The following is a 12,583-nucleotide window of genomic DNA, read 5'->3' on the forward strand; positions in this document are numbered from 1 at the left end:
CCCGCCAATGATCTTTATGAATGTCTTCAGATGGTAAATTAATTTCTTCGCTCGATGTCAAACCACCACCACCACCCTGCTTACTGGTGGCCTGAAGTGACCAATCATTCAACTTTTCAGGCCTCTAGAGCCTGAAAAGTTGAATGATTGGTCAGCAGAGCACGAATTTTGGACTATTTAAAAAATTAAATAAATAAAATAATAAAAATAGATGAAATTAAATTATAAAAAATCTCGGCCCGCTCATCTTGTTAATATACTGTAGGTTCTCGCCTTTCGTACATGCGACATCAAAACAGTTTTAAATTAAATAAAGCAGTATTAACTTATTTCATTGTCAACATTAAATTTTTAAAGCGATTACTTTCCATCTCTCAAAATAAGGGATTGTTAATTTCTTTGTAATGAACTTTAAAATCCAACTTATATAAATAACCACCTATTGTAAATCACTCAGAAGGACATGGTGATAACCAAATTTTACTTTCAGGATCAAAGTGTCAAATTTCTGCCACAAATTTCCAGAAAGGTGCAACTCCTCTGAGAACATCACTAATTTTTGCCAGCTTTATCCATTCAAGTGCTTCAAGGGTAAACCTCTCACTAAATACAAAGTAAGTAATACATGATTTAAGTGAATATTAGAAAAAGAAAAGTCACTGATTGATTTCATTTCGTTATGTGAAATTTAGTTCCTCTGATAGTTTTGGAAATCATATTTCTGTTTTTTTTTTCTTTCTTCGTCTAGATACATCTACTTGATGAAAAGGAACTTCGAAACTTCACTAAAGAGGAGATCTTTCAACTCAGCTATTCTTTGAAGGAAATATTAATGAAGTGCACTTTAACGCTGGAAGGTGAAGTTACTCATTGTGAGTAAGTATTCTCATAAAACTGATCACAGCGATAATTATCATTCAAACCATGCAATGTCAAAACTAAAAGTACTACTATCTTTTTTGGAATTTATATTTGCAGTATAGATATGTTCACGCGGTTAGCCTAGTGGTTACGCGCTTCGCAACCCTATGCCTGGGGAAGGAGTGTCCTAGGTTCGATTCCCGTCGGTGACGTGAGGAGCTTAAAGTTCTTCCTGAGCCATAGCCAAGTTAGCCGGTCTTTGGGTGTGGACAGCAGGGTTTTTCCCCTAGTTTATCCTGGGCTTTTTCCAAAGCAGGCAAACCTGCTCCATGAACACATGCTTCGACGCACATGAGATACGGGAATAAGGAGCAATCAACCTATTCCTCGGGATTATCGGTTAAGGAAGCTTACGCTGTAAAATGTGTAGGCCTGCGCGAAAGCGTAACATACGATGAGGAGTATAGATATCTTTTAAATCCGCGTATAGCTTTTAGAGATCATATTTAGAGTTTGATGACAAAAATAATGTCAAATAAACGATATCACATCTTGCCAATAGTTATCACAAAACTAATAACCTTTGGAGCAACCGCTTATGATCATTATTGGACTATTGCGCACAGGTCTGATCTGCTGGTTTCCATTGTGATTCTGATATATTGGAGAGAGTACAAAGGAGAGTGTTAAAAATGATGTCAGGATTGTGGAATACTGATTATGAAGACAGATTGAGAATTTGTAGACTGCAGACACTAGCAAACAGGAGAAAGAGGAGTGATATGATTGAGACACAAACTTCTGAAAGGGTCATACAGGATTTCAATTGATGGAATTTTTCAATTTATGGCGGGAAAAGGACGAGAGGGCATTCTGGGAAGCTGAGAATGGAGGCCGCCAAGAAGGGTGTGAGGGCTAGATTTTTCTCTCAAAGGGTAGTGCGTGATTGGAATGGATTACCATTGGATGTTGTGTGTGCAAGTAGCGTCAATGAATTCCAGAAGTATGACAGCTGGTGCCTGTAGTATGTGGTCTACCCCGATGAGTCTCTGACTCCCTGGAGGTCTCTCTTAATAATAATAATAATAATAATAATAATAATTTCTTCTAATGCACTTCTAACTGCATCAATCCACCTAGATTTTGTTCTTCCTCCGCGCTTAAAATCCCATTACGTTTAATTGTGTAATTTAAAAGTTACTGATTTCAATCGAACGTGATTTAAAACTTAATAGCGATTTCCTTGAAAATTCGAAATAGTTAAATTTTGTAAGAATATAACAACATAACACTCTTTACCACTACGTACTTGATTTTCTCTCATACGGGATTCATCCGTATTCGCAATGCTCTGGGAAAGTCGAAAGTGTTACTTCATTTTCTGTCTGCCATCTTCGGGAAAATACATGTACGGATTCATACCTCATTTTCACATTTAGTAAAAGAAGTCCGCGCGGTTAGACTAGTGGTTATGCGCTTCGCAACCATATGCCTGGGGAAGGAGTATCCTAGGTTCGATTCCCGTCGGTGACGTGAGGAGCTGAAGGATCTTTCTCAGCCATAGCCAAGTTAGCCAGTCTTGGGCGTGGACAGCAGGGTTTTTTCCCAGTTTATTCTGGGGTTTTCATCCCGAAAAGCAGGCAAACTGGCCTTGAGAACTCAACACTACAGGCCATAGGATACACCGGGGCATAAGGCTGACCACCTTATCCTGTAAACGGAGTGAGGTCCGATGATCAACGGACCCTCGACACCGCAAGGTAAAAGAGGGTATAAGGAAGACGAGAAGAGATGAGTATTATTATGAAGATATCTGAGTTAAGAGGTTATTTAAGATAGAGGGGAGGGTATTTTTTGTTCCATTAATTTTAATTTAATAATTTTTGTAACAATCTGTTGTCAGTATAAGAGTAGAATCTCATTTATAAAGTTTCAGCAAGTTATGTTCATGTCAGTTCTTCTTAGTTATTCTATTATTTGCGTATGTTTTCTGACCGTTGGTTTTCTTTGCAGTCAGGAGTTGACATTGCGAGTATTGACTCTGAATGATGATGAACTTCCAACTGCGTGCTACACCTTAAATTCTTTGATATTTCGGCCAAACAATTTACCGAAGCAAATGAGAACGACTGACCGTAAGTAAATGTGTGTAAGGTATAAACATTGAAGATATTAAAGTACATTTTGTCGAGTTATCAGTTCCTTTAACGACGCAATGAAATCACTGTTGTAAACAAAGCAAGATTAGCATTTTATGAAGCGAAAGCACGTGCTAATAAAAGTCATCTCTTTCTATAGGTATGATGTTTCTCTTAAATCTACTCTTGGATGAATACATGGATGGTCATTACACTACCAGATCAGCCCAACTCCTCATTCACGATCCTCATTCTCTTGGAAGACCATTTCAAGACGGATTTGCATTAAAACCAGGCAAAGCTTACGAGATTTATTTGAAACAAGTAAGATGACCTCTTTTTTTTTTCAAAGTTTCATAATCCATTTTAGTTTGATAAAATGTGATTAGGTCACCCGTAAATCGCAATTAATGAAACTTGTTTGTAATTTGAAAAAGACATTCAATACTACAATAAGACTTTCTACAGCCGAACTGAAATGAAAGTGTATAAATCTACTTGGAACATTTCGAATGCCCAAGTGATCAAAAATTTCGCAGACCTTACGCTGCTATCTGGTAGTGATGATCAGCTTTGTCAGAGATTAATTCTGTTTTTTAGTGAAGGTGGCAAATGATCCTCTTAATATTTTACGGCACTGTCGACCCAATCAAACGTACATTCCTATGATGGAGATGTTTATACTAGTTGGTGACCTAATATTTTGATTCTTTTGATATTATGAGTACGATACTTATGTGAAAAGTGCACAGCTGTGAAATGGGCAAATAAAGTTTTTTTATTTTTCGTTGAGTATAATTATATTACTCTGAATGACAATATCATTCATTAACATTTAATAGTCAAAGTCAACAAAAGAGTTTTACAATGAAAAAAGGTTTTGTTTCTAAATTTTATCTAGATAACCGACGTTTATAAAACATGGAAGTGCTGCTATTCCGTCTTGTTAATGATTTATGTAATACTTTTAAAATTTACAACTTTTCTTTTACAATTTTTCTTACATTGGAGAAACATAATCCAATTTTGATTATATTTGTCAAAAAGGAGTTCAACAAATTTTAATTTGATTTTAATTTTAATCAAACTTATTTGTCAATAAATTAACACACCTTTTATACCTTCGTTCAAAAGTTGCTTTCTACAATGTAAATATTTTCTATCTTATCAGGAAATCTGTATTTCATTTAATTATATTCTTCGCGTTATTCTTTGTAATGACAGACGGAGAAGCAGTTTTTACCCGCTCCTTACGAAAGTGATTGCATGGATTACCACGAGGAATGGAGCAGAAGAGGCGGATACGGACCCATTACTCAACAGGTAACATCCGCTTCGTTCAATCATTCTTTTAAATATTGCTGTCTGAGGGTTTAATTTGAGATTTCACGACTGATTTTAAATTCTACAAAAAAAAATTATACTCGAGTTAAAAAAAAACGATCAAATTTTAATTTGATATTTTATTGCAAATCATGTCACAAATTTTATTGTATGGTTATGTGCTTCTCCTCAACCTGATGGTTAGTGGGACATCATTGTTGCTTTACTAGGAAATTACCATAGCACAGAATGGTTTTACCGTTGTCTTCCATGTTCAATAATATTTTATGTTTGCAGATATATGTGTTTCCGAGGCTAGTTTGACAGTTTTGAATAAAGTAAAACCTAGTTCCCAGAAGAAAAAACTTCCATCACTGTGTGAGATGACCTACAATGAGAGTCGCTTTTAGCTAAAAAGCCTAATATAGGGTCTTCGCAATATGAACGAGATTAAAACCATTTTAATAATAATAATATTTTATTATAATAATAATAAAATATTATTATTATAAAATTAAAACCAGTTGCAATAATAAAAATACGTTAGAACGAGGAGTATAATTTATAAATGCCCTCATTCACATCTTGAAGATCTTCGGATAGTCACAGATCCAGAATGGTGGGGTCGGTAGGGAGTTGATCTTTTTCCTCGGTAAATTAAAATAAAATTGTGACTTTTAAGGTAAATAATAAAGGTGAGCCCTACCTCTTTAATTTTCTGGCATGCTTTTTTCTGAATTATAAAATGAAAATACGAATTTTTATAAAATTAAAATTTCAAACATGCGTTTAAGTGACCTGTCATGGGAAAGGAACTTGGCTTTTCATTAATCTAATTTATGCTAAGAAATTGCATCTATGGTAAGCATGTAATTTATGCTAAGGTATCCTGTGTCATAGTCTGTCATTGTGATTCAAATCGCTGCGGTACTTCGAGTTTAGCTGCAAAGTTTAAAGATGTTGAATGTCATTCCAGAGAATTTATTGTCTCGAAGCACACATATTGTGCATCGAGGCAGAAACATCTGTAGGAAATGGCAACCGATTGCTGAAATCAGAAGACAGACCATATGATGAGAGCTTACTTAATAGGCGTTTGTGTTAGATTTGAACAAATGTCATAGTTAATCCCTTCAGTATCTCCAAACTGAAGGGATTATTAGCAGATACTAATTTATTGATCGAGACAGATCCAGTTAATGAACGTCGAAGTTGGTTATTAACTCACAGTAATAATTTATTGCCGGTCTTATGAATTGAATACGCACAGATGTCCAGAACAATTAAAGAATATCACCAAGATCATGAAGATTTCGATTATCTATGTTTGACCAACAGTCCTCTTTCTGGTGTAAAATAAAAAACGTTGAATGTTTTGTGCTTGCGATGGTGTGTGGGGGGGGGGGGAGCGGAAAGGAGATGATTTACGAAAATCATCAACGAAGAATTTGAGGAAATTCTAAAGTCCATAGATTGATGTTAGGTTATATATATATATATATATATATATATATATATGTGTGTGTGTAATTTAAGACATGTTTTATTGTATAAATCTTACATCGAATCATTTAATTATAAATACATTTCTGTGATTACCTTTAGAACTAATAAAAATACTCCCTATTTATCTGCGGATACATAAACTGTATTTATATACAGACATATACTTCAATTGTAGGGATGTCTGGAAGAATGCAAGAAACGAAGATCCATGCAGATGTTTGGTTGCGTGTCACCAAGAATTTCTCCTCTGTTGGCCTCCAAATTTTGTATGGAATGTAAGTTTTAAAAAAATTAAGTAATTCTGCTTGTTACATCAACAGTCCTTTCTGCTTTTGTGCTCAAATTGATTTTAATCTAAACAAAGATGTAAGTAATACGTTGAAATATATTTTGAATTTCGTCTGTCAACTGCGTAGAATTTTTTATTTTGAGCAAGATTTCTTTTTTCTTGCAATAATTGTAAATCTGGTAGAAGATGCACTCCTGCTTTTCTGTAAGTGAATGTTATTGTTTTTTATGAGTAAAATTATATAATAGCTAAGCCAACTTGAAGACAACACCCGTGTTAAATTCACTTAAAATTATCCACCAAAAATATTTGACTGATTTTTTCCCCTTGAATCTGATGTTCTCTCTAGCTGGATTATTATATCAAAATTAGCATTAGCCAAATATTCATTTATAAAACCTAAAGTGAGTAATTTCTTGCAGATCACGACAAAGAAATAGAAAAGCTTCATCATGAATGCTGTCAGCAGTGTCGTAAACCATGTTTGTAAGTAAAGTATTTGTTTTGTGATAGATTCCATGTGTAATATAAAATTTCCTTTGTTAGCAAAAATATAAAAAATATATATAATAAATAAATAAAATACAAACCTTAGCGTATCCATGGTGCGAATGTACTATAGGTTTATAACTTTTCGTAGATAGGATTTACATAGAAAAATTGTTTACATTTCATAGAAATGCCAGATTATATTATATTGAGTATCAACACAATTTGTAATTACTTTGAGAATTTTGACTTTTAAGAACTGCGTATTGAGCAGCTACGACGATAATTTTTGAGCAACATTTGAAAGAAAAAATGGAAAGAAATATACTGTACATCGTTCCTACGTTAGGAATTTTTAATCCCAAAAGTTATTCAATCCTAGATGGCGCAACTGCATATATAATTGATCTTGGCATATATGGAATAATACTGGGCTCAGGGACAAGAAATTCTTGTCCCTGAGCCCAGATCACTTTCGAAATGATGCCTTTGTTCGAAAATATATGAAATAAACACACTATATCCAGTTTTCTTTTCTTTTCTTTATGTTTTCACAGCTAAAAGAGACTGGTCAAGTTAAGATTCGGATAATGCAATATTCTCTATGTTCGATCAGAACTAATCCAGGATAATCTGGGGCATAAGATGCACCATACTACACAAAAAGGAGAGAGTTTGAACTTTGACCTATCAGTCTGTTGTTATGACCGATGATTTAGTAATTTTGATTCGGTATCCCACAATACGTTAGCTTTAGCCACACACACACACACACACACACACACACACACACAGCTTGCTAAAAGGCGCACATGCGCTGATGTATTAACAAAAATCACCATGTTTCTATCACTAAGATTATCACTAAGATATCTTGCTCTCATATTAAACTTCAGAAATCCTCATTATTATTTATTCTCTATATTTTCAGTTCTCTGAACTACGATGTACATACTGAAGAACGAGAATGGACGAAAAAAGTAAGCTTTATATCCATTAATTTTATTTGTTCATTTATCATTTGACTCTATTGATTTGTGTTTTATACTTTAATATGAGTTAAAATATTGAGAAAATGTTATTTGAATGGATTTATTATAGTCTACATCTGTAAAGCTGCATGTTTATTTAATGTTTTAAATTTAAAAAAAAGAGGTAATCATTAAAATACTTGAGTAGTGAGCTGTTTTTTTTTATTCTAGGCCACGTGTGTAAAGAAACATAAACAGTAAGTAGTGAAATTATGTAATATTAAAAAAGCAAAAAAAAGTACATTAGTTTATATTGTGCGCTTAGTCTACTTACTGTTGCTTCAAATCTATCTGGAACCAGCACAACCAAATTTGAATGATTGCTATTTAAATGGAAGATTTCGGATTAAATGCATACAATTTTGGGCCCCTCTCCATATCCTTCAGTAAAAGAAATGCTTTTCAACTGAGAATGAGTTAACCAGTTTCATATGGAGGTAGATGGGTATTTTCCAGAAACACACACGCACATAATTTACTAAAGGGCGCTGCCGGTAATGTCGAATTGTCGGAAATTCACGCAGTTAACAAACATAATACGTGGACTTAATGACTTGCTATCCATCCATCCATCAGTGGCTTTAACAGGCACTTAAGCGGACCAAGCTGGTACTTTTAACAGGCACCAAGTATCATTAGATTACTTAATGACTTTAGTCATTTAAACATCCCCTTTTGATACGATTTTATCTCCATCCATCTGTTCATTGGACATCTGCGCATGCAGTATGGTCACTCAGATGCTGATGTGCCCCACCAGTCCTCGGCATGTGGTCCTGTTGTATGCTTTTCTGGAGGATTGAACTCTCTGAAGATTAGTCGTCCCACACCCACACCATCCATCCATCTCATTGACAGTCCATCCCTTCCTCTTTTCCAGGAACTTGACCCTCTATTACTGTTCTGAGAATTCCATACGAATTTATAATGAATATAAAACAGCTTTATGGAATTAAAAAAAAAACGCTTAAAGATAATATTCACCTAAATTATTTAGTGCCTTCTTCTAGATATTAAATACTAACTTATGGTGGTTTAGATTGCTGTCACTCACTATATTAAATATTCTGTTTAGAGTATTAGAAAAATTTCAACGCACGTTTTTAACTTTTTTTAGAAATTCTAAGAAGGTTATTATTTTTTTTAATATTATCAAACTTCCATGGAGTCAAAAGACTCATCACAGGAGGTCCCATTGTTACATACTCAGTTTATCATGCCGCGCCTTAAATATGTTCACTGTCTCCGCACTTCCCACACTCTCAGGCAATACATTCCAATCACCCGTCACTCTCCATGCAAAAACCTACTCCTCTTCCCCTTGTTCACACTCTCCTTATACAGCTTCCAGGAATGATCTCGTGTGCTCTCTATATCTTCACCCATCCCGTGATAAACCCTACATTAATGTGGTAATAACTCCTTAACAACTTATATGTGTCAATCATATCCCCTCTCCTTCTATCTATCAATCTCTATAAATTGCATTTTCTCAATCTGTCTTCACACTCAACATTCCATACACCACAAACCATCTTAGTCAATAGTCTGTAAACCCTTTTCAATACATTTCCTCTTTTTCTATTTTATTAAATTGTGAATATAGAAAAAAGCAGCTTTAACATATTTTTTGGAAAATAATCTTATCATGCCTCCATAACACAATTTTGTGTGTGCGTTTCATTACATCCACCAATCCTTCATTAACATCATGTATCTGCCAAAAGTACTCCATTTAGTGCATCTCTTGTTGCACTAAATTTATCTTGGCTCTATGAGAAGTTGGCTTTCAAATATTTCCAATCTGTTTTTGCAGTGCTTATGAAAAGCAACAAAAAAAGTTTACCTTTCTCATACTCGACGTCTTAAGTGTAATTTTAATGGCTAATTACCTACATTTAAATGGCTATTAAAGAATTGGATTAATTTTATTCGCCTTTTTTTAATTACAACCAACTATGTAACATTTACAAGAAGACGAGATGGTGTCTACTTGTTCGATCTTCGTGTTATACAATTCTAGTCCTAAAGAAGTGCAATTTAAACGCTCAGAAGAGATGTTTAGGTTGTTGCACTTCTCTAGTAACTATGGCAACCGGAATTCAATTAATCAATTTCATATAAGTTTAAAAGATTTATGATTCTGAGCATACATGAGTAGCATATTTGCTTTGAACTTAAATAAATATCATGTATAAAATAAACTGAAACAACAAAAGTCTAAGCTTATAGTAAATCGACTACAAAATTCCTGAAAGTTTTAGCCTTAGCTGTTACTACAAAATTCATCAGGGAGTCTTTTCTAAATATTATATACCCACACTTAGCAATCGGTCAAGGTACAACATTGACTACTTCTCCACTATCATTTTGCCTTAAAATTGTGTTGTTGTTTTTTAAATTACGCATCTTACATTAAATAATTAAAGATTTGATATCGATAGTGCCTATTAAATTATGTTAAAATCTTATACCTACTATATCCAGGTCATGACATTTAAAAATAAGTTTTTTAAATAAAAAAAATCAATTGTCGAAATCTTAAGATTTCGACAATTGATATTATTTACATACGTCAAAATGAGAAAGAAACATCTGATTGGTTTCAGTTTAAAGTATTTCATTCTCTGAATTGGTTAAAATGTTTATATGGAAGCCTCCCCAATTAAAGCTATCTACCACCTAAAGACATGCCAACGGCGAAATCGAACTATCGAACTCTGAAACTGTTGGTTTAGCGAACATGCATGCTAACCAATCGACCAACAAGGCAAGTTAAATGGAAACGGATCTTCTCTCAGATTTAAGAAATTTCGTTTTTAATATAATAATAATAATAATAATAATAATAATAATAATAATAATAATAATAATAATAATAATAAAAGTGTATAATAGATTTTTAAAATACTTATCGCTTTTATGTTAGCTAACTTGCTAACTCCTTTGCTAACTGTATCTTTCTTCTCTTAGGTGCTCCTTAATCAAAGTTCGCATACATTTCAACAGGATGGAGATCACCAGATATGTTCAGAAGTCGAAATACGAGGTAATTTTGATCAGTAATTATCCATTCTCCCTCTTTCATTTTTAACTGCTTTTGACTTTAAAATTCCCATTTTAAACAACAACATTTGTATCATAGTTACCAATAATCAGCAGATTGAAAAATCAAGATATCTTGAAGTAATGAAACTGATATTATACTTTTGGAGCCCTACTCCAGTTATGTGAGTAGTATTCCTCTGTTAGGTGGATTTGGAACTCGTATAGTGAGACAGGTGAGAAGCAATTTTGCGCCAAATATTTTGGAGAGTAAGAAGGCTACGAATGTGCTGGGTTTGTGCAAGGCGAGACTAGAAGCTCGTAAAACAGATGTGTATATCTCAGTGTTTTCTACCTGTTTTGTGGTCGATGCGCTTGCTTGGTCACGTGTAATTTGAAAACCATCTCCGTTATTTAAATAAGGAATCAGGTGGAACGTTGAAGAATTAAAAAGAGGATGGTTATGAATTCTCAAAACAAAACTGACGGCTTTTAGCACACGAGAAACTCTGAATTATTATTCTTACTGCTTTTTCAGTTGTTTTTTCCAATGATTGACGTCCATTTACGTCCAGTATGCTTTAAAATACTCATTGCAAAATATTGTTATAATCATTACTTGAAATGGAAGCAAAAGGAACGTAAGGATCATAGGAAATGAGAGACCACCTTGAAGGATAAATAAATAATAACATAATCCCAGTTCATCTGTAAGAGTCTTCAAAAAAGACAGTGAGATGGTTTCAACCCTTACCAAAAAAAAGAACTGGGATAGCATTCTGCCTTGCTTCACGCACTGCTTATAACTGATAGCATCTCAATCTAATACTGTAGCGTAACGAATTTTCGAACTATAAAATGAGCTTTCAACTATCATTTATAGTTAAAAGACTGTATGAGATTTTCAATAAATGCGTGAATGAGTTTTAGAGAAGGACCCTCCCTATCTGTCTTTCACAATATTTCCTTGCGGAATGGGGGGATAGAGAGAAAACCTGCACAATCTGTTTTAGATTTCCCAGTAACTTTCATTAACGTGTTCAGGTAGAAAATGTATGTTAATGCAATGCCCATACCTTCTTTATTGTTATTGTGTAATTAGAATGATATTATTGGACAAATTATATGTGGTAGTTGATTTACTATCTATCATTATCTATCTTTCACAATATCACATTATCTATCCTTCAGCTCATTGCACTGCTAAAATTGCTGCAGACTTCAAACTTTCGTAGGTAGGGTAATCTGGCATAAAGTTGTTTTGTGTTAGCTAACTTGATAACTCTCTTACTAACTGCATTTTTCTTCTCTTAGGTATTCTTTAATCAAAGTTCTTGACATTTAGAAGTTTTTTTTAACCAAAATTGACATAAAATTATTCTCGTTAAGATTCTGAATTGCAAGTTGTCAATTTAGCTTATTAGAGATTTGACCCTACACGATGCTACAAATACTTAGTCCGTGTCGATATGAGATGTCATAAAAGAGCTGACCAGTCATATCCTGTATTCTACAATGTGTACACTAGTTCTATACGTGTATCTCGTTAGCTTCCATCAAGTCTGTGCAAGTTTAAGAATGACAAAATCTGAACCATTACGATCGAATCCCTGTTTGATCAGTTATGAGTACCTCGATTTAACGGACCAATAGGGGCTAAGGGATGTCCGTTAAATCGAAAGTCCCTTAAATCGCGAATTTTTTAAAATAAAAATATCTGTAACATTATACTACAATTTTATCAACATTAGCACTGTAATAGCAAAAAAAAATGTTTTACACACAATTTTAACAGAATTTTTACACTTTAATGTGAAGTTAATGTTCGATGTTGAGGCCCGTTTTTTTTTTTTTAACTTTTGAATTCTGCTGTTTTTTTTTTTTATAATTAACTCCCTAAA

At 33.8% G+C, this 12,583-nt stretch overlaps 1 long non-coding RNA gene across 1 annotated transcript; it reads left to right on the forward strand.

Annotated features, from left to right (window-relative positions):
• Positions 1-4,291: 4,291 nt before the first annotated feature.
• On the forward strand, positions 4,292-6,566 carry LOC150110673 (uncharacterized). The gene is made up of 3 exons (XR_016548582.1): positions 4,292-4,322; positions 6,004-6,103; positions 6,540-6,566. It is a non-coding gene; the product is annotated as an uncharacterized LOC150110673 (long non-coding RNA).
• The last annotated feature ends 6,017 nt before the right edge of the window (positions 6,567-12,583 follow it).

Source organism: Typopeltis vanoorti, chromosome 1 (assembly GCF_054136105.1).
Source record: "Typopeltis vanoorti isolate ZY-2024b chromosome 1, IOZ_Tvanoo_1.0, whole genome shotgun sequence".
NCBI classification, from domain to species: domain Eukaryota; kingdom Metazoa; phylum Arthropoda; class Arachnida; order Uropygi; family Thelyphonidae; genus Typopeltis; species Typopeltis vanoorti.